Genomic DNA, 22608 nt, shown 5'->3' on the forward strand with positions numbered 1-22608 from the left:
ATATAATAATTAAGTAGGCTTCTTGCTACCCACCCTTTCCATCATCCTATACTCTCTGCCCCAGTTGCCCACTGGCTTCCTTCCTTTCCACCATGTTCAGATCCAGAACAAAAGAGTGCCTTGTCTGCAGCTATTCTGGAAAGCTCTCAAACTTACAATTGAATTCTTTCGTTTCATCCCTCATTTATTCCTACATTTCTTATCGACAAAATAAACTTTGGTTAATTGTCTACTAAATGATAGAAAATGCTTTCTCAGAAGAATCTTCCTTGTGACCTTATCCATTCGTTCCAAATCCTTCATCTTGTCCTACCATGGCTCTCTTTTCTGGTGGAAGTCAGACCTTTTGTTCTGTAGCACTCAGCAATCTGGGACAACTTTTCCTCACCTTTATCTAGAGTCTTAGAGAAAGGCCTTTTCCTCGTGTGTCACTGTTTCATCCTGCTTGGGTGAAGATGTCCAAACATAATGGTGTGAAGGACCTTTATCCCTTCTCCCATCAGGAACCTTTGATAACCTGGGGACTCTGGCTTGCTCCTGAATTTCCTTGATTCAGTAGCTACAATTTCTCTCCCACAAGACCTGAGGTTGGCACCCTTTTCAAAAAGCAGCTGAGATCTGAGTTAGCACCAAGGCTTCCGTAATCCTGTGTGACATCATTGCTGACACTGCTGAGTTCCATGGGCCCAGTTTGAAGCTAAACACGGCAACCAGAAAAACATGAAACCGTCAGGTAGGCGCTTGAGAAGTGCTAGTGCCAATGTGGGAAGAAGGAGATTAGATACTAAAAATGAATTGAAACTTTTCCGTGCCGTGTAAGGGGTTACTATCCCTTGGTGGGTAAAGAGAGCACAGGGAATGATAACAGTATCACGGGTAGCTGCTTTCTCCCAGTCCTCTCATTTGACTCTGTTGGAATCATGTCTCTCCAGCTCTGGTTATAAAATGTCCACTCTGAGCCCCTCTTAGGTCTCCTTAGCCTCTGAGTCTTCACACAGGCTCTGCTCTCTGACTAGGAGATGTTCTCTCCCTTCCCGTCTGCTGGTCTACTCTCCCTGGTGAAGCGTGAAGGTGAAGAAAACTGACCCCACTGGAACAGATTAGGCTTATGACTTCACCAAAAAGCCCTAAGACTCAGGAGTTTTGTGGCCAGCCAGAATGGGAAGTTTGGGAGTTGACTTGGGGAAAGCCCATGACAGACTCTGCTTTTGTTTAGGAGGCCATTTAGAAGAGAAACCAGCCAATGGGGAGACCATTTGAGGAAGAAATTAAGAAGGTTGGGGTGGTGATGAGGAAGGAGCAGACTTCTCCAAGGAAAATAAAAGTTTCAACATGGGGATGGTAGGGGCTTGTGTTGTGTGACCCCAAAGGACAGAAGAGGCAGGAATGGTAGGGAAACAATAGAACAAAAGATAATCCGTGCCTCTTCACAAATGTAACAAATGCCCCAGTGTTTTCAGCCTGTTTCCTCAGACTTTTGTCATCAAGCCATCCCTCCCCTTTTACTGAAGCCTCTGGAAAATACCTGGGGCTTCCTGGATGCTTGGCCTTTTTTCACCCCTTAATTATTCAGTCATATTCCCAACTTGGTTCAGGCATCACTTCCTGGTTGTAGTCTTCCCTGAATCTTCTCCTGGTAGATGAGTCCACTTCTTGCTCTGTACTCCATTGTACCCAGGAAACCCTTTACCACAGCATAAAACACAATTGCATTTACTACACATTCTTCCCCTCTCTGTGCCCATGCCTTCTATGAGACTCCGGAGCACCTTTCATTAGCAGGAGGAGTCTTCTTCTACCTGTTGAAGGCAGACCTTACGGTTGCTTCAGCCTTTGAGATAGTAGCAGAGATGATACAAGGAGAGAATTGAAAAGATTTTACATTGAGTCTTGCCCTTTTGTTGCTCTTAAACCCTGAGAACCTGTGGGAATGACCCCAGGCCAGCCTGCTGAATGATGAGGGACCATTGGAAAGAGGATCCAGCGGTTTCACTGAGTTGATTTTATGAAACTGGCTCGCAGGTGACCTGGAATCAAATTGTAGACACATGAGTAAGCCCTGATGCGAGCCACTGTGGCTGGCCCAGATCAGAAGAACCCCAGAGTGACAACCTGAAAAATTATGAGCTTAGTAAATGGTTGTTTTTTTAAGACACTACCTATTGGAGTCATTTGTTACACAGCAATAGGTGACTGATACACCTGTTAACTTGGCCGTTTCTCTCACCAGGCAGTGAGGCAACTTCTCTAAGTCATTTCATCACCAAGAGCATCTGGCCTAGGGTCTGACATGTAGCTGTTCATACAGGAAATCTTTGTTGACTTAATGCATGAATGAGTAATACAAATTGTATGTGCGAGTCTGCACAAAATCATTATGAAAAAAAGCATGATTTTTTAAAAAATAAAATGAATTGAGGCTCAGAACTACCTGCTTACAAAATTGAGGGGAGTTTTTAACCTCACTTACTTTTAGGGTACTCCCTCATCCAGATATGCAATAATTCCCAGGGTTTAATGAAGGACCAGTGCTTGGAGAAGACCTTCAACACACCCATTGCCTCAGCCTATGTGGGTGATCTCTCTAGAAGCATTCGTTCTGCTGTTTCCATTCTCAGCTGGAGCATGAGAGCCTTGGTGGGGCTGTCAACAGCATAACAGGTTTTGTCTACTTATGTGCCTGCATCAGCCTTTGAGGTTCTGTAACCTACTCCAGGGCACTATCAAGAAGCAGGTCCTACCCCTTCCCAATGTCTAGGACCCTACTATCTCACTGTCACTCTTCCCCTGGGCTCCAGTTCACTCAGTCTGATCACCTCAGTGAGCTGAGGCTTTTACCACAGACTCTTCAGAGTCTTGAAGTTTCAGGGCTTCAACACTGTGAGTCCAGCTATCTCCTTGAAATGAGGTAGGGAAGGAGGAAAAATGTAGGAAGATTTTATTTTCCATTTAATGTTGCAATAAAATTTCTTGCCATGCATTTTCGAAGGGTCCTGCCTAACAATTCCCTCTGTTCTCTTCCAAGATGTAGGACGATGAAGAGGGAGTGTTTGTTGTGTCATAATCTGCAGAAGGCCGCAAAGTGCACATGGGGTCCATTCCCCCGATGCTCACACTAGAGCACCCCACCCATGTGGAAATCTCTGCAAGTGTTACTGAGTCCCTCCCACATCCACAGTGAACAGCTTTCAGATTCTTATAAGAGGGAATTGTGTCCTAACACCAGCTGCTCCCTGGAAACCCTATGGGGCAGTTCTACTCTGTCCTATAGGGTCTCTGAGTCAGAATTGACTAGATGGCTACAGGTTTGGCTTTTTCTTTCAGCCGAGTGGTGAGAGTTTGATGTCAGCTCCATAATCATGTTATTAAAAAATAATGACAGGGTAGCAGGTGAAAGTAACAAAACAAAACTGAAATGTAATGGCTTTTTCACATTTATTGGCCCCACAGAGTTCCTTCGAGGTGTTTACTTTTCACTAGATTCGGAGAAATGTTTGTGAGAGAGACACAGCTTGAGATAGCTCCAAAATTACGTTTCCCTCCTTAATGTTAGGTTACATTAAGAGCTGGTTGGCTGGTTTATCATCTGCCTGCTTCACAAAAATAGAAGGCCCATGCAGGCAGGAACTTGTCTGTTGTGTTTGTCAGAGCATCCTGGTACCTGGTGCCTAAGAAGTGCTAAAAAATGATTTGAGTGAATGTGGGTGGGTTTTTATAAAAAACACTGTGTTGCTGTCTTTATTTAGTTAAATAGTGAAAACAGGGATAAGGAAAATGGAGACAATTATTTGTATAATTTAGAGTTACATAAGATGAGAATAGAACTTGAATAATGAAGATAAAAAAATAAGCTGTACGGATGGAATGTACCCCCTTCCCTTTGCTTTGGAGGGAGACATTTTAAAATTGGATTGTTTTTTCCCTACTGATTTATAGGTTCTATATGTTAATTGAAAGGTAGTCTTTTAGGAATCACAAATATTTCTATTGAGATACAATTCACCTGCCGTAACACTGCCTTTGAAAATATGCACAATACCTTGGCTTTTAGTATATGGGCAGACTTGGCACAACAGTCTCCACTGTCTAGCTTCAGAATATTTTCAGTGCCCCGTAAATAAAGGCCCTTGTTAATAAAGGCGTATTAACAGTCATCCTCATTACTCCTTTCCTCCACGCCGTAGCAACCACTAATCTACTTCTGTCTGTGTTGGTTTGTCTGTTCTGGACATTTCATGTAAATGGAATCATGCACGATGCGGTCATTTGTGTTTGGCTTCTTTCATTTAGCGTAATGTTCTCAAGGTTCGTCCATGTTGTGGCATGTATCAGTACTTGGTGCCTTTTCATGGCTGAGTAATATTCCAGTCTATGAATATACCACATCCTGTCTATCAGGTCATGACATGTGGGTTCTCTCCACATTTTGGCTGTTACGAATAACACTACTAGGAATACTCTGTGTAAGTTTGTATGTGAACATGCTTTTGATTCTCCGGGCTACAGACCTAGGTGTGCAATTGCTGTGTTGTATGGTAATTCTCTGTTTAACTTTCTGCAGAATTGCCAAACCATTTTCCAAAACAATTGGATCATTTTACATTTCCACCAGCGGTATTCCAGCTTCTCCACATCATCACCGACACTTGTTGTCCATCCTGTTGAGTTTAGCCATCTTACTGCTTTTGAAATAATAGTGCACTTTAGTTTAGATTTGAATTTCCCTGATGACTAATGAGGTTACGCTTCTTTTCCTGTGCTTGTTGACAGTTTCTACATCTGATTTTGAGAAATCTCTATTCAAATCCTTAGCCTGCAAACTTTTTTTCAGCTTTTTGCCTGTATTTTTACTCTCTTCATATACTTTTTGATATGCCAAAGATCTATAGATCTTAACAGTTTTAGCCTTCATATTTTGGGATTTTTAAAAAGTCTTTCTCTTTTATCAATAAAAAGAAAATAAAAACTTCTAAAATTTTTATGGTTGCATATTTTAATTTTAAATATTCGATCCATCTGGAATTTTGTTTTGTGTAAGGTATGAGAAAAAGGATGAAAACATTTTTACAGGTGGTCTGAGTGATTACCAGATTGCTACAAACGCTCCTTTTCCCATGACCCATATCTTCACTGCATTTTCCCGTAGTCCGTACAGAGAAGCCTTTTTACAAAGGGAGGCCACCATTCCCAGCCATTTCATTTTAAGGTTTGTTTTCTGCAATTAAATCCCTTGTGTGTCTTATCTACACACCTTTTCTTTTAAGCTAATACAAATTTTGTGTGAATAGGACCTTGGCGAGTGTAAGATGGGCTTGAATTTCATAACTGGTTCCGTGTGGTGTAGCCCAGCAGACGGACAGACAGAAGCAGGGCCTGCAGAGGCGACAGAAGCTATGAGAACGGGAGCCTCTAGAGATTTGCTGTGGAATTTCACATAAAGCTCTAGACTTTTCTGTGTAAACTTATCATCATATATGGACATCACCTTAGAACAGACAGAGAATAATGCTTTAAAAGTTAGACATTCCTAAGGAAGGTGTTCATTCCTTAGCGGATGCTGAGAAGTGTATGTGTTTTGGTGAAGATATGTACCCATTTCTACTGGGTATGTATCTAGAAGTAGCATTGCTGGGTCCTGGGATATATGTATGTTCACAGCTCTTGTAAATACAGACAAAACATTTTTAAACTGGTTGTATCAAATTACACTTCCAGTAGCAGTAGATTAGAGCTCCATTTACTCCACGTTATACCCAATAGTTGGTATTTTCCATCCTTTCCATTTTAGCCATTCTGGCGTGTAGCGGATAGTATCACATTATGGCTTTTTATTAGAATTTCTCTGATAACCAGTGAAGTTTTGTCACTTTTCATATGTTTCTTGGCCATATAGAAATCTTTTATACAGTGTACAAGTATTCGCTCATTTTTCTATTGAACTGTCCGCTTCCTTTTTCCTTTTTGGATTGTTCTTTATGTATTCCAGAACCAAGTCAGTATTAGGATATATGTATTGCAAATAACTTCTGCTACCACATGAATTCACCCTTGTGGCTTGTCGTGAACTTTCAGATGCAAACACCCGTCTTTTACAAAAACAAGCAAATGTGTAGACATAAAAGTTTATTAGGGGTTACCAGGGGCAGGAGGGAGGAAATAAAGTGGTGTTCCTGCATATGGAGACTGAGTTCTGGTTAACAGTGGTAGGAAAGTCACATTGATTAAGGGCAGGGTTGCACAGCCAATTAATGGTAATTACTGTCAGTTGTTCAGTCACCAAAGGTTGTGTGGTATGTTTACAACAACAACGACGAGCAGCTGCTGGGGCAACATAATAGTACTCAACGGATGAGGCGTATTCTTTTATTATACTTTTCTCTATTTTCTAATTTGTTTTTATAACATGCTACTGTTCAAATTTATAAAATGTTTGCATGATGAAAGTGGATAACAAGGTCTATCCCACCCATTACATCCTTCTAAGGTTTAAATGAGGGACTACATGCCATCAGCAGAGGCTCAGCCTTGGTTGGCACTCGATAAATACTTGATTTCTCCCACTCTTCTGGCTCACTGTCTTCTCCCCTGGTTTATTTGCTCTTCTCTTTCGAGCTGGAAGCATGTGACCAGAGGCTTCCCGACACCATCATTCTGCTTTCCATACCAATGTTATTGTAGTCTTGGGTTCCTGGGCAGCCTCTCCACAGGTTTAATTCTTTCACTTCTGTTCATTTATTGTTTAAATATATTCGTTTAATTTTGTCCTGCTTGTAGAAGTATATTCTAGTCATTGAAAATTTGGAGACTACCCCAACACACATGGGAACACCATGAGTAAGAATAGACTCCACGGCAATGGGTTTTATATGTGTGTCGCACACATTTATGTATATTCACTTAAATATTATATCCTGCTCCTTTCACTCAATATTATATTTCCATGATAAAGTTTTGTTTATTTTACAGACATCAAATTGTTTTATTATATTCTGCTGTGTGCAAGGAGTATATAATTTTAGCAATTTGAGTATAGTTGAAATATTAAATGTGCATGTTTCTAGTAATCTTCAACCTATACTTAAATCTTTTAACAAAAATCTTTGCTATTGAACCTTTTTTTTTATTTGTTATTCAGCATTCTTTAACACTAGGAGATAGTCTCAGGATCAACTCAGATCATATTTTCTCCCTCTTACACACGAAGGCCCTTAAAGTATTCAAAGATTGTCGTTGTTGTTGTTAGGTGCCGTCGGGTCGGTTCTGACTCATAGGGACCCTATGCCCAACAGAACGGAACACTGCCTGGTCCTGGGCCATCCTTACAATCATTGTTATGCTTGAGCTCATTGTTGCAGCCACTGTGTCAATCCCCCTCATTGAGGGTCACCCTCTTTTCCGCTGACCCTGTACTCTGCCAAGCATGATGTCCTTCTCCAGGGACTGATCCCTCCTGACAACATATCCAAAGTATATAAGACGGAGTCTCGCCATCCTTGCCTCTAAGAAGCATTCTGGCCGCACTTTTTCCCAAACAGATTTGTTCATTCTTTTGGCAGTCCATGGTATATTCAATATTCTTCACCAACACCACAATTCAAAGGCGTCAACTCTTCTTCGGTCTTCCTTATTCATTTTCCAGCTTTCACATGTATATGATGTGATTGAAAATAGCATGGCTTGCGTCAGGCGCACCTTAGTCTTCAGGGTGACACCTTTGCTCTTCAACACTTTGAAGAGGTCCTTTGCAGCAGATTTGCCCAATGCAATGTGTCTTTTGATTTCTTGACTGCTGCTTCCATGGCTGTTGATTGTGGATCCAAGTAAAATGAAATCCTTGACAACTTCAATCTTTTCTCCATTTCTCCTTTTGTTGCACATTGGTCCAGTTGTGAGGATTTTTGTTTTCTTTATGTTGCAGTGTAATCCATACTGGAGGCTGTGGTCTTTGATCTTCATTAGTAAGTGCTTCAAGTCCTCTTCACTTTCAGCAAGCAGGGTTGTGTCATCTGCATAATGAAGGTTGTTAATGAGTCTTCCTCCAATCCTGATGCCCCGTTCTTCTTCATATAGTCCAGATTCTCGTATTATTTGTTCAGCATACAGATTAAATAGGTATGGTAAAAGAATACAACCCTGACGCACACCTTTCCTGACTTTAAACCAATCAGTATCCCCTTGTTCTGTATGAACAACTGCCTCTTAATCTATGTAAAGGTTCCTCATGAGCACAATTAAGTATTCTGGAATTGCCATTCTTCCCAGTGTTATCCATAGTTTGTTATGATCCACACAGTTGAATGCCTTTGCATAGTCAATAAAACACAGGTAAACATCCTTCTGGTAGTCTCTGCTTTCAACCAGGATCCATCCAACATCAGCAAGGATATCCCTGGTTCCACGTCCTCTTCTGAAACTGGCCTGAATTTCTGGCAGTACCCTGTCGATATACTGCTGCAGCCGTTTTTGAAAGATCTACAGCAAAATTTTGCTTGTGTGTGATATTAATCATATGGTTCTATAATTTCCACATTCGTTTGGGTCACCTTTCTTGGGAATAGGCATAAATATGGATCTCTTCCAAAAAATATATATATATATATATTTCTTTTTTTTTTTTTTTCCGGTCAGTTGGCCAGGACGCTGTCTTCCATATTTCCTGGCATAGACGAGTGAGCATCTCCAGTGCTACATCTGTTTGCTGAAACATCTCTATTGATATTCCATCAATTCCTGGAGCCTTGTTTTTCGCCAGTGCCTTCAGAACAGCTTTGACTTTTCTTCCTTCAGTACCATTGGTTCCTGATCATAGGCCACCTCTTGAAATGGTTGAATATTGACCAATTCTTTTTGGTATAATAATTCTGTGTATTCCTTCCATCTTCTTTTGATGCTTCCTGCGTCGTTTAATATTTTCCCCATGGAATCCTTCACTTTCGCAACTCGAGGCTTGAATTTTTTCTTCAGTTCTTTTAGCTTGAGAAACACCGAGCATGTTCTTCCCTTTTGGTTTTCCATCTCCAGCTCTTTGCACATGTCATTATAATACTTTACTTTGTCTTCTTGAGAGGCCCTTTGAAATCTTCAGTTCTTTTATTTCATCAATTCTTCCTTTTGCTTTAGCTGCTCGAGGTTCGAGAGCAAGTTTCAGAGTCTCCTCTGACACCCATCTTGGTCTTTTCTTTCTTTCCTATCTTTTCAGTGACCTCTTGCTTTCTTCATGGATGATGTCCTTGATGTCATTCAAAAACTTGTCTTGTCTTCGGTCACTAGTGTTCAATGTGTCAAATTTATTCTTGAGATGGTCTTTAAATTCAGGTGGGATATTTTTGCTCTCATGGACTTGCTCTGATTTTCCTCAATTTCAGCTTGAACTTGAATATGAGCAATTGATGGTCTGTTCCACAGTCAGCCCCTGGCCGTTTTGTGACTGATGATATTGAGCTTTTCCATCGTCTCTTTCCACAGATGTAGTCAATTTGATTTCTGTGTGTTCCATCTGGTGAGGTCCATGTGTATAGTCACCGTTTATGCTGGTGAAAGAAGGTATTTGCAATGAAGAAGTCGTTGGTCTTGCAAAATTCTATCATTTGATCTCTGGCATTGTTTCTATCACCAAGGCCGTATTTTCCAACTACTGATCCTTCTTTATTTCCAGCTTTTGCATTCCAATAGCCAGTAATTATCAATGCATCTTGATAGCATGTTCGATCAATTTCGGACTGCAGCAGCTGAAAAAAATCTCCTATTTCTTCATCTTTGGCCCTGGTGGTTGGTGTGTAAATTTGAATAATAGTTGTATTAACTGGTCTTTCTTGTAGGAGTGTGGATATTATCCTATCATTGACAGCGTTGTATTTCACGATAGATCTTGAAATGTTCTTTTTGACGATGAATGCAACATCATTCCTCCTCGAGTTGTCATTCCCAGCGTAGAAGACTATATGATTGTCTGATTCAAAATGGCCAGTACCAGCCCATTTCAGCTCACGAATGCCTAGGATATTGATGTTTGTGCATTCCATTTCATTTTTGATGATTTCTAATTTTCCAGGATTCATAATTCGTACATTCCAGGTTCCAATTATTAATGGATGTTTGCAGCTGTTTCTTCTCATTTTGAGAAGTGCCATATCAGCAGATGAAGGTCCTGAAAGCTTTACTCCATCCATGTCATTAAGGTTGACTCTACTTTGAAGAGGCAGCTCTTCCCCAGTCATGTTTTGAGTGCCTTCCAACCTGGGGGGGTCATCTTCCGGCCATATATCAGACAGTGTTCCGTTGCTGTTCGTAAGGTTTTCACTGGCTAATGCTTTCCAGAAGTAGATTTCCGGGTCCTTCTTCCTAGGCTCTCTTGTCTGGAAGCTCAGCTAAAACCTGTCCTCCATGGGTTACCCTGCTGGTATCTGAATACCGGTGGCATAGCTTCCAGCATCACAGCAACCCACAAGCCCCCACAATATGACAAACTGTCAGACACGTGGGGGTAGCAAACTATGATTTCATTCATCATTTTCATTTTTTCATTCAATCAATATCTAGAAAGATTCCATGTGCCAGGAATAGTCTACATCATGTGGACGCAGTGGTGAAAGGTACACATTGTCCCTGCCATTGTGAAGGGGACACCCAGTGCGGGTGGGAGGGGGACTGGTAAAATGCAGTCCAGAGAAAGGACAGACCATGCTCCAGGAACCACACTGGACTTCAGAGAGCTTTGTTGGCTGCCGTTCATCTGTCCGGCTTCTAGATGTCAGAGTGCCCTCAGGCTCAGTGCTTAGTCCTCTCTCTCTATATAGACACCCTCTCTCTAGGATGTCTCAGTGAGTCGGTGGCTGTCTGTAGCTGAGGATGTGATGTTTACACCTCCATCCATTTCAACTCCTCCTGGTTCATGACTTCTATTCAAATGTCAGCGTAACTCTCTGTACCGAGTTCTTCATCTGTAAAATGTGCCTTATAATGATACATTCCTCACATGGGTATCATGCAGAGCAAGTATCTTAAGAAAGGAGAAACCCTCACAAGAGTCCTGGCACCAGTAAGTGTTAGCTGTCAGTATTATTACCTGACATCTCCACGTAGATGTCTAACAGCTATGCCATGTTATCAATGCCATGAAACAATTCTTGGTCCCAACCCCATTCCACCCTTATCGATGAATTTCTCAGGGCTTCAGTGATGGGAATGTGTGCGTTTTCCCACATAATGGACATGGCTAATAAAGGTTGGCCTGGTCCTTCATAATAAGTTGCTCCAAAGTTTATATGGGTGGACTCAGACAAGTGATAGCCAACTAATATAGACAAAAAATAGAACTCTCAGCTGCTCATATTTGTACTCTCAGCCTAGAATATGTGGTGAGGGTACTATATGGACTGAATTGTGTAACCCCAAAGCTACGTTGAAATCCTAACTACTGTACCTATAAATGTGACCTGATTTGGATATAGGGGATTTTTAAAATTATTTTAATGAGACCATACCAGTGTAGGGTGGGTCCTAAACCTAATCCCTTCTGAGTTACAAAAAGAACAGAATAGACACAGACACAAACAGGGGAAGAGGGACACAGACAAAGGGGAAGATAATCTACAAGGCCAGGAACGCAAAGGGTGGCTGGAAGCTGCTAGAAGCTGAAGTAGACATGAGCCATGCCCTGAATTCCTACTTCTAGCCTCCCGAACTGTGAGAAAATAAATATCTGTTCTTTAAAGCCACCCAATTGTGTTATTTTTTTCTTATGGCAGCCCTAGATGACTAACACATACCCATGGTTATACATGAAGCCTGGTGTAAAATAGTGTTCTCCCCTCCTTGTCTAGCCCACCCGAATCCTGCTATTTCCTTATCAGTGTCCTCTGCCTTCACTAAGAGCTACAACAGAGTCGGCTTGATGCTGATGCATAGAAATGCAGTTTATTTTTTAGTTTATATTTATGATTGACTAGCATTAATTTCAATGGTTTGTTAATTTTTCTGTGGAGGCATTTCTGTAATCTATGAGTAATAGCAGTTGCAGCTTTTCCTTCTTTTTGTTGTCGCTTTGTTCTAGCTTGGGCCTCCAGTGTTAAATATTTAATATAAATAATGATAGAAAGCATCCTTATTTTTTTAAAGAATTTTTTTGTGTGCTTTAAGTGAAAGTTTTCAAATCAAGTCAGTCTCTCACACAAAAACGCGTATGCACCTTGCCACACACTCCCAATTACTCTCTCCCTAATGAGACAGCCTGCTCTCTCCCTCCACTCTCTCTTTTCGTGTCCTTTTCGCCAGCTTCTAAACCCCCTCCACCCTCTCATATCCCTTCCAGGCAGGAGATGCCAACATAGTCTCAAGTGTCCACCTGATTCAAGAAGCTCACTCCTCACCAGCATCCCTCTCCAACCCATTGTCCAGTCCAATCCATGTCTGAAGAGTTGGCTTCGGGAATGGTTCCTGTCCTGGGGCAACGGAAGGTCTGGGGGTCATGACCACTGGGATCCTTCCAGTCTCAGTAAGACCATTAAGTATGATCTTATGAGAATTTGGGGTCTGCATCCCACTGTTCTCCTGCTCCCTCAGGGTTTCTCTGTTGTGTTCCCTGTCAGGGCAGTCATTGGTTGTAGCCGGGCACCATCTAGTTCTTCTGGTCTCAGGATGATGTAGTAACTGATTCACGTGGCCCTTTCTGTCTCTTGGGCTTGTAATCACCTCGTGTCCTTGGTGTTCTTCATTCTCCTTTGATCCAGGTGGGTTGAGACCAATGGATGAACCTCAGATGGCTGCTTTCTAATGTTTAAGACGCCAGACGCCAGTCTTCAAATTGGGAAAGCATCCTTATTTTAATGCTAATTAATTTTAAAGAGAATGTCCCACATTTCACTATGAACTATCATGCCAGTTGTATTTTTCCAACTTAAGGAACTCCTTTTCTGGTCCATGATTGCTCAGAGTCCTTATCTCTCAGTGTGATTGAATTTTATCAACTGCTTTGTCCCCATCTCTTGAGGTGAGCATGTCTTTTCTTCTTCCATCTATGCTTATGGTGAATTAAATTATTAAATCTTTAATGTTCACTCAAGCTTGCATGCTGACGATAAACCCCCTTGATGATGGCGTATTACCTGGTTTATACTTTGCTGGATTTCCTTTGCCAGTATTTTATGTAGGTTTTTGCATCTCAGTTACTTAGTGTGCTTGCCCTGTAACTCTTCTTCTACGATCCTTGTCTAATTTGGTGTCAATATTAAACTAGCCTTAGGGATGAAGTAGAGGAGCATCTCATCTTTTTCTCTTCTTTTCTGACTTTGCACAAGATTAAAATGCTCTGTTTCTTGCCTGTTTGCTGCAACCTGAATGAAAGTGGTCTCGGCCTCCTATTTTCTTAGGGAGATCTTGAACTACTGACCCATTTTGTGTAGTGATTAAAGGTCTTTTCTGGTGCTACTTAGAAAAATTTCCACTGCATGTTCTAGGCTGCTAGGATTTCATCTTTGAATGTTATGTTGTTATCACTATTTTCAGTCTCATCCACGTCAATTAATCAATCCCAGATTTTCCCTCATTTTTCCAAAGTCAAACTCTACATCTGTTCCTGGTACCAATTCCCTTATCTAAGACTTGTTTGCAAACAAAAATACAACCCAGCATCTTTGAGTCCATGATGTGAGAATACAGTCCCATATAACTTTTTTTGTAACTGTTTTTCTTGTTAAGTGTTTCTCCTCTTTTTTTTTTTTTTTTTTTGTTCATTTCCCACGTATCTAGCAGTTTCAAAGTTGTGCACTTCAGGTTGAGGTCATTAGCTGGATTGACTCCGTGCAGGGCCATGGGGTGCCAGTTGCAAATGGGCATCCAAAGAGCACTCCTCTAGAACTAGGAGGCAGGAGGAGGTGGTTGGGCGGTTGCGGGGGCGGGGGAGGGAACTGGGCAGGGCTGTGTGGAGAGGGGCGCCCAGGGGAGGTGCCAGGTCGGAGGCTGCCCCACCACAATCTCACGTGCATCAGGAAGGAGCTGGCTGCAGGAGCCTTTCGCCAGGCTTTCCCTGAACTCAGACCCGCTAGGCTCACAGGTCCCACCAGAACTAGGGGAAGCCTGAGTCTACCGAGGTCAAGTCCCAGGGTATACCCCTGAGCCCGGTCACAGTGCTTATGCTGGGATAGTAGGGCAGAGGAGGCGTATGGGGACTTGGGTCCAGAGGGTGACCCAGAAAGGGTGGGAGAGTTGTGGTCACCCTAGGACTCTGGCTCTGCACGTGAAGGGCCCCAGGTTGCACTTCCAGGAGGAGAAGGCAAAGCCACAGAGCCCACACTGCTCACACAAACAATCCCCCACCCCCCTCTGCCCTTTCTCCAGGCGGGACGCCCCTCCTGTGCTGTCCTCAGAAGGGCTCTTCAGGGACCACACCCCTAGTTTGCGGAGCAGCAGAGCCTGCCCCAGTCTGGACTAGGGACTTTATTTCTTCCACTCTCACCACTGGCTGAAGGCAGACTCCTGTCTCCACAGACTAAAGAGGAATTATCAAAATGAGCTCGAAACTCTAGATTTGAGTTAAGGATCATAAATTAACACAGAGAAATACAACTTTAACAACAAAGACCTGTTTGGAGCCCCAGTTGGAATTAAAAAAAAAAAAACTTGAACAGAGGGAGTGATAAAGGCTTCCTTCTTTTGCCATCCTCTCTCGGTGGTCCCAAGCTTTCTCATCTCCCACCTCACAAGACTGTATCAACTGCTTTGAGACTTTTAGAATAAAGATCCCCAGGCATATCACTGCTGTTACCCTGTGAGGATTTCCCCAGTGCTGGGTTAGACTAAGACAGAATCCTCCAGAGGCTTCCGGGGTCTGTGTACTGGATGGTCAACACACAGAGCCTCAGAGCCCACTTCATTTTTCCTGCAGTTGGGCATGACCCCAGGGACATGACCCTGAGAGTGCTGACACTTCCTGAAGCCAGTGACCCTCCCCCTGGGCTTCTCTCTGCCTGGGTCTCAGAATCTCTGAGGCCAACTTGTACCCTCGGAAGTGTTTCTGCTGAAGGACACGTAAACAGCACTGTGGGTTTGTGTCCTGCAGTCTGCAAAACTGCCTCCCCTGAGTGGGGTGAGGAGCTACTGGAATACTGAAACATTGAAATCATTAAAACTAGCAGAAGCCACAGCCCATGGTGCTGGGAGAAAACTGGGAAGGACGGAGAGGTGAAGAGGCTATAAAGGCCCAGGTGTGAAGGCGACCATGGGCCAGGATGTCCTGAAGTCGCAAAGCTGACCAATGCTGAGTGCCCTAAAAGCTGCCACTCCTGTGCCCATCTTTTCTTTCAATGGACAAAGTCTTTCCCTGCTCTTATGTGCCTGGGCTGGAAGGGCCTTTGACTTAGAACATGAAGCAGCCTCCAGAGCCTCTTGGGGCAAGTGATGGTCAAGGAGGCTCTGCCTAACCCCACCCTGCTCTTCCCACTTGTCAGAGGACCAGGAATTTCAGTCTTCCAACTCCTGGGCTGATCTAGTGACTCATAACAGGATTTCACTGGAACTGGAAGGTGTTGAAGACAGGAAGTACTCCTGGGTTTCTTCACCCAGCTGAATGCCTAGTTCCTGGTCTTATTACACGGCTTACATTCAGGATAAGAAGAGGCGTTTGGAGCTTTACGCATGACCTCTTAGCAGCGGTTTCTGTTCAGGAGTGAAGAGGTAAAAAGAAAGCAGTGTCTACTAAGTCCTTTTCCAAGAGTCTCAGGAAATTCTCACGAAGACCCTCTCAGGTAAGGACTGACGGGAAATGCCTTGGTTTAATACTATCTCTCTATCTTGACACATTTTGTTTATGGAGGGCATATACAATATTGTCCGCTCAAGGAAGCACTGTAATTCTTATCTAGAATTTATGTAGAATGAGTATATATAAAACCTAAACTTGGTCCTTAAGCAAGGGGTTACCTCTCAGAGAAGGCCTATGGGAAGGTTTCTACCAAATTCTGTGGTGCTGCCATTGCTCCAAGGAGCCCAGGTGGTGCCAAGTTTGAGCACTCGGCTGTTAACTGAAGGTTAGTTTTTTGAACCCACCGAAAGGCTCTAAGGAGTAAAGACCTGGCGAACTGCTTCCATTAAGATTACAAACCAGGAAACCCTATCGGGGCAGTTATCCTTTTACACTGGGCCGCAATGACTCAGAAACCCACTCGATGGCACCTAGCAATAACAACAGGAAGCTGTTGCCCCCAATGTGCTTGAAGTGCCTCTCTGGGGAAGGCTGGCCTTCACAGCCAGCTCATGGCCACACGGGAACTGAGACTCATGTTTTGTTACCACACCTTAGTTTCAGTTAGTAAATTTATTTTCCAGTTTATTGACGAGACTTGACTACAGACATCTCTCAGGTATTGTCAAAATTAATTCCATTCTCTAGTAATGATTTGCCAGGATGTATTTCCAAGCATTTCCAAGAGACTGGAAAAACTTTCCAAAGAGGCTTGTCCAGCGCCATGTTGTGCAGTAACTACAGTGTTGATGTAGTATATTAACCACATAGTTTCCACGTTTTCTGCTTTCCTTAAATAACAACTGAAATTCCAAGTCTACCACCTGAAGTACTTCCCGTAGTGTTTCACTTAGAAGTCTGGTGGTGATGAATTCTCTCAGTTTTCTTTCCCCTAAGAATGGCATTATTTGAGCTTTACTCCTGAAGGTAATGATACATAGATACATGATACATAGAATTCTGGGTTAATATTTCCATCTTTCAGGGTTGAAAAAATGTTGTTTCACAATCTTTTTTTTTTTTGGCTTCCATGGCTTCTGATAGTGAATACAGAGTCATTCAAATTATTTTTCTCAGGTGAAATGTGTTGTTTTCTCTCTACCTCCTTCCTGAGTATTTTCTTGACCTTTGTTATTCTGCAGTTGATTTATATATATATGTGTGTGTCAACTGTTTTTCCCCTCCCGGGTATGTCTGTAAGTTCAGTACACTGTTTTTTTCTTTTTACATGCTGCTGTTAAAAATATATATATATATATTAGTAATGTACTTACAAATATACTTGGGATGTGGCATAAGGCCCACTGGCTTGGCAAAAAACCCATAACTCGCAGAATATTTTTGTGCAAATTCGGTTTTGGGGCATGGAATTCTTTAACTTGCTGTGGTTTGCTGAACTTCTTGAATCTGTAAGTTTACGTCTTTCACCACATTTGGAAAGTGTTCAGCCAGTATTTTTTCAAATACTATTTTCTTCACCACACATTTTGTCCACTTCTTCTGGAGTTCCAATAAATAAGCTTTTTGTCTAGTTCTTGAGGCACTGTCCATTTTTTTCCATATTTTCCTCTCAGTTTGCAGAATGGATATTTTCTACTGATCTATTTCAAGTATTTAGTTTTTTTCTCTGTCATCACCATTCTGCTATTGTGAAAATATCAACTGAATTTTTGATTTCTACGATTGTACTTTTAACATGTAAAATTTTCATTTGCAAATAGCACCTATTATCTTTCCATTTATTTAAAAAGTGTCCCTGTTATTTCTTGGATTAGAATAGCATTTTAAAATCTGTTTCTTATGATTTTGAGAGTACAAGTCCTGCTTAAATTTTATGGAGAATTTTTTTGTTTTTAGCAGTCGATTGACCCAGTTATGTTCAGGCTCCAAGTTCTGTCCCATCTTCTGTATTCTATGGTTCAAATGTTAGTTCAATTTTTGAAGGCTTTGCAGCTGTATTAAAGTCTAATCTATGTGAGCGCCACTCAGTATGGAACCTCGATGGCATTCTAACCCATAGTGCGGGTCTTAAAGGATTTGATAATGCTTCTGTGGGTCAGGGCAATGGATACGCACCTGAGGGGTGAACCAGGAGTTCATAGCAAGTCTGCAGAATCTCTTTCTTGCACAGCCTCCTCTTTCTCTTCTGCTCTCTGAGTTCAGAAGGAGTGCTTTCCTGGCCCACTGGTGGGAATGCTGGAGCTTTAATCTCCTTATTCTGTTGTGCACATCAGTGACTGGTTCTGCCTATGGGGCCAAAGCACTGGACAACCAGCCAAAAGGCTGGCAGTTTGAACCTGTCAAGAAGCGCCTCAGAAGACAAGCCTGGCGATCAGCTTTTGAAAAGTCTCACCCTTTGAGGTAGAATTGACTAGGTGTCAGTTAACAGCAGAGAGAGAGAAAATGTAATGGAGCTTTCTCTACAATATTTGGTTCTTCCATACTCTGGTCAGAGAGAAGGATTCTCCTCTGCCAGAGTTTCAGGTGTCTGCCCACCTGCCCAGCTGCCTGTCTCTCTCCTTTGTGGACCTTCTATCCCATTTATATGAGAGAGGGCTTCTCTCGGGGCTGTTTCTGTCCACAACGGGTGTGCAGCTGTGAGATTTGGGCTCACTTAATTTCAGCCTCTGGAATATTCATACTCTATGTTCTGGCTCCGCCCTGCCCCCATCCACCTTCAACACTTTCCTTTGCAGAGTCCTGAGATAGTGTCCCATGCATTTGTCCAGATACTTAGTTGTCAGATACCAGCATAGCCACCAGGGGGCAGTGCTGTTGTGGTTGAGGGGGGAGGGACTGTACACTGAAGGAGCTGCAAGACCTGGCTGCCTTGTGTGAGCAGGATGGGAGTGTGCTGAGGAGTGGGTGCTGAAGGTGCTGAGTCAAGGGGAGTTTAATATAAAGTTGGGTCAAGGAGTGTTTGTTGACAAGGATTTATTGCCGTAGCAAGGGTTCTGGAAATGGGTTTAATATGCTGTGGGATTGCTTTTGGAAGCTTAGAAAAGGCAATGGCCCACATTCTCTGAAATCGAAATGCCAGACCTGCTGTGTCAGATGTTGGAAGAGGGATTAAAAGCCTCCAATATGTGGGCATGTCTGAGTTAGTCTTCTGTAAGACCATTTCTTGGAGGTCCTGAAGGATACCCATTTCATCAAAAGAATAAGGAATGCGGAGATGAGGGGAGCACCAGCAACATAGAGCTTACCAATATGTATACTTTGTAGGGAGTCCCTGGACGCCACAAACAATTAAGTGCTTGACTATTATCTGAAAGTTTGGCAGTTTGAACGTACTCAGAGGATCCTTGGAAGACATTCCTGGCCATCTGCTACTAAAGGATGAAAGCCTTAAAAGCACTATTGAACAGTTAGTTCTACTATGCCCACATGGGGTGGTCATGAGTCAGAAATGACTTGATGACAACTAACAGCAACAATCGTCTATAGGCTCAGGTTGTTAGTGGGAGCTGGGCTGCCTAGTAGCAATGCAAATCATGGGATCCCAGATCAACAGAGGCCAGGTGGAAGTACTTAACTGTCAGAAACAAGTTGTGTGTGATTACAATAATGGTCAGCAGGTCAGAGTAGTAGTTATCTATTGGGGCATAATAGATTCTCCCCAAACTTAGCAGGTGTGAGATAAATGGAAAATTAATATTCAACTCATTCTGATAAATTTGGAACTAGACAAAAATTTTGGTATCACTCAACATAGTTTTCAGGTGAAGGAATAAACTAGAAAATTTAAATAACTAGTATAAGTATAATAAGAGATTTTTCAAATAATGATGATATAATTGCATACCTGAATAAAAGACAAATACATCAAAATCAATGGTTTCTCTCCAGTATAGACATGAGGGTCTCAAATTGGCAAGGGTGAGAAGGGCAGACCGTTCTCTTTCCCCTACTACTTGACTGGATCAAACTGTGTTCAAAACTGTAAAATATTTAGGAAAACATTGTTTTGACCAAAGCAGCAAAGGACTTCTATGACGAAAACTAATGTACTAAAGTACATAAAATGAAACCTGAATATATGCAAAAAATATGCCATATTTTCAAATGAGAAGTCTTGTCAATTAAATGGAGGTCCCTAAAACTAATAATATAAGTGGAATGTATTTCCAGTCAGAATATTAAGATAGTTGTTTTTGAATTGTATACAGTAATCATATGCTACAAATAGTACAGTAGATAACAGAGGATGTTGCTGGTGTTAGGAGACTTGGAGTCCATTTCTGACTCATAGCGATCCCATTTCACTGCCCCATAGGGTTTTCTAGGCTGTGATCATTATGGGAGCAGAACAACAGGTCTTTCCCCTCAGTGCCCCCTGGTGGGTTCGACCTGCCAAACCTTCTTTGGATTAGCAGATGAGCACTTAATCACTGCAACACTGTGGCTGCTTTAAAAGGTATAGAGAAGAAAAACATGAAAAAGCAGGATACTAACAGGTGTCTACCTCTTCAGGTAACAGAATAAATTGATATTACATAGCATAGAAACTGACAAGTCGACCAATGAAACAAAATCTGCTAAGAAGTCACAATAACCATTGATACAAAGGCGGTATTTTGAGAAAATTATATTTATTTAATAAATGGTGCTGACTCAAGTGATCGTTCTGGGGGACAAAGCTTGCAAAAATGTGATACACAAATGATAGATTTGGAAAATCATGTGAAATGGAGATGACAAGACTTAATAACAATTTCCATTTTACACAGAAGGATAAAAGTTAAGCACTTGAAAAATGATCAGTGAATTCAAACAGATCGTTCACAGCAAATCCACATGCCCAATAAACATAGTCCAAGTTGCTCAAAAACACTGGTAGTTAAGAAAATATCAAAGTCCCAGTGAAACTGGCACAATTTAAAAATCAACACCATCTATGGCTGGTTGGGCTGTGGGGTGAAGGATACCCTGAGACATGGCTGGAGAGGTGCTTTAGGACATCCTCTAGGGGAAAGACATGGCCATGGCTCTGTACTTTTAAAACATACTTTGAGCTGGAAATCTCACTCTATGGAGTCTTTTCCACAGAAGCAGATCCTGTAGTATACAACGGATAGTTATTATTAGTATTGACCAAACACTGACTGTCCATTGATAATTGAATGATATATAACTTATGGTAAAGCTACATCATCAATAAATGAGTTGTAGTAGTTGAGTGGGAAAAATCTCTGTGAAGTATTATTGAAGTATTACTGAAAAAATCAGGGTGCATGCAGAGAAGTGTATATAAAATGAGCACATCTGGGTTAAACAATATCAATTGTTTGAATATGCTTGGATACCTGTTTATGTTTATGAGTGTGTATAAGTCTGTGTGTTTGTTTAAGCAAGGATAAGAGAGACTACCACATTGTTAACCTGAATTACCTTGGATTCACTTGCAGGAAAGAACAGGGGGAGGAGAGCTAGAACACGCAGGAAGAGTGGACTTAAAAAGCATGGATGATAATGTTTCCACTTTAGTAGTGTTATGTATGGAAGAATAAATCTGTCTTAAAGGGAGAAAGCCAGAATATTCCTTAGAAGCAAGGATGGCTTTGGCCATGTTATCAAGAAGGAGGGACCAGTCCCTGGAAAAGGACGTCATGCTTGGTAAAGCAGAGGTCCAGTGAAAAAGAGGACGACCCTCAATGAGATTGATACAGTGGCTGCAACAGTGTGCTCAAATATAGCAAAGATTATTAGGATTGCCCATGACCGGATGGTGTTTTGTTCTGTGGTGCAAAGGGCCACTGTGAGTCAGAACTGACTTGATAGCTTCTGACAACATGTAGAAGTCCAGATAAAGTGTACTGAATTGATATCATCTATTTAAATTATTCATGTAAGTTAAAGACTGAAAAATATAGTGTCAGTGCCATATCTAACGACTTAAAGAGAATCAAGGTAGAATATCAAGTGAAATAAGGGGCGAGAGCAATGTGGGTAGAGTGTGACCAGGCTTCCATAAAAGTAAACACCCCAGCAGATGTACTTGTGTACCTGTGACTGTGTATATGTGACCCTGCAGAGAGGTGTAGGGAAGGATACACGTGTGTCTATTTACATTGCGTACCTTGGGGGAGCAGGACCAAATTACATATGAGGGTGGGACCCTGACATAAATTTTTTTGTCATACAAATCTGTAATCTTGCAAATGTGATAAAAAACAATTTCAGAGCTTTGGAAATTCATAAACATCATAGATATATGTATATTTTAACGTGTTTTGTTAGATATTTAAAATAGGTGACAATTCTCCAGAATGACACACAAAAGATTTGAATCACTGTCAGGAGAGCACACCGCAGAAAGTAATAATCAGATCCAGTGGATTTCTTGTTGTTCTTGGAGCCAGTGAGTTCTTCTGGTTTCTATGACTGGAAATGACCAAAAATAATTTTGGGAAGTCAGTAGAGTTACCCCTCAAAGACGTCTTGCGAGCACACGTCTACAGCTAAATTCAGAAGGCTGGACACCATGTGCAATTCACTAGGTAACTCTTGCGCCTCTAGAAGATTCTCTTTCCCGGATATGCTGCTTCCACCTCCTCCCTGCCTAGCCCCGCTGGATAACCCGCCTTTGTGCATGCTAGGCCCCATTCAGGTCTGAGCCTAGATCATAGAGGACATCAACTGGGAAGGTAGCTTTTAAGAAGAAAGATGTTGATGAAAAGATTTCAGAAAGCAGCACCTCCCCAGCCAGCCTCTCCCCAGCCTGGGAATACCAACCCCTCCCACCCTGATACCTCTGAGAATCTCTGATTTTTCATTTTGGATCCTTAGGAGACTGCAGAATTTACCTGGTCTGAACACCTTGGTTCTTTTCTACCTGTGACCCTCTGCCTCGCAGGAGCGGTCTCTGTCAC

The 22608-nt window shown here is 42.0% G+C and overlaps 1 long non-coding RNA gene across 12 annotated transcripts in view; it reads left to right on the top strand.

Annotated features, from left to right (window-relative positions):
• Positions 1-22608, top strand: part of LOC135229505 (uncharacterized) — a 598703-nt gene that overhangs the window by 430936 nt on the left and 145159 nt on the right. For 6 of the 12 annotated variants that reach the window (XR_010320181.1, XR_010320186.1, XR_010320180.1 and 3 more), the window contains one exon: positions 14335-15740. The exons of the other annotated variants lie outside the window; for them this stretch is intronic. This is a non-coding gene — a long non-coding RNA (uncharacterized LOC135229505). The remainder of the gene's footprint in view (positions 1-14334; positions 15741-22608) is intronic. 12 annotated transcript variants of the gene reach the window in all.

The sequence above is a fragment of the Loxodonta africana genome, unplaced genomic scaffold, assembly GCF_030014295.1.
Source record: "Loxodonta africana isolate mLoxAfr1 unplaced genomic scaffold, mLoxAfr1.hap2 scaffold_32, whole genome shotgun sequence".
Taxonomy (NCBI): domain Eukaryota; kingdom Metazoa; phylum Chordata; class Mammalia; order Proboscidea; family Elephantidae; genus Loxodonta; species Loxodonta africana.